The sequence below is a fragment of the Etheostoma spectabile genome, chromosome 2 (assembly GCF_008692095.1).
Source record: "Etheostoma spectabile isolate EspeVRDwgs_2016 chromosome 2, UIUC_Espe_1.0, whole genome shotgun sequence".
NCBI lineage: Eukaryota > Metazoa > Chordata > Actinopteri > Perciformes > Percidae > Etheostoma > Etheostoma spectabile.
Window position 1 is genome coordinate 175,822 of NC_045734.1, and position 930 is coordinate 176,751.

The following is a 930-nucleotide window of genomic DNA, read 5'->3' on the forward strand; positions in this document are numbered from 1 at the left end:
TATTAGATTAATTTAATTTTGTCCATATAGTTGTGGGGGGAATTCCTATTCTTCTGTCTTATTTTCAGCAGGCTCCACAGCCGGTGGAACAACTTTGCACAAGTCAAAAAAGTTCTATTCTGTTGAAATGTTTTGGGGTTTTCAATCACATATCTTGTTGGATCACTTTATTTAGTAATCAAAAACTTGGTTTACTCCTGAAATAAATAATTGTGGTTGCAGCCTCCCTATTCTAAAGTTACAAATTCAATAAATAGCAGACAATATAGTAAAAAACAATAACATTGACACATTTCTGTTGCCACTATGGTCTATTATTCATCCAACCTGATTTGATTTCATTTCTTGACATACAATATAAATGATGCTAATAAAGGAAAAAATCTTTTTCTCTGTTAGATCATTAACAGTGTATAAAAACAACAATACATATACGTACAATACGTATTATTATGACAGTATCTGCTGCCTCTTTTTTATGTTAAACAGTCATATTGTACATATTTGTTTCTATATTTGTTTATTTCATTTTAATGTTTAATATGTTTACATATGCAGTGCTCCAACCACCAATGCAAATTTCTTGTAAGTGTTACTTGCTTGGCAATACACAATTTCTTATATACACATAACAAAAAACAGTCAATAGAACAGATGCTTAAGACAAACGGCTATTAACGCTCTGAGAAATTAACACGCTTGTAGCATCCATGCTGTTTCCATATTGTGACTTAAAGCTCATGAACACACTGAAGTTGGTAGGAATGACTTCCCAACTGGGGAAATGGGACCATTTAAGTTGCATGTGAATGCACCGTTGGTCTGCACTTTCCAAGCGCCATTCTAGTATATTGGGATTTGACCTTTTTTAATAATAAAGATTAAATACACTGATTATTGTGTCATTACCATTGTGCATGTCTTATGTTT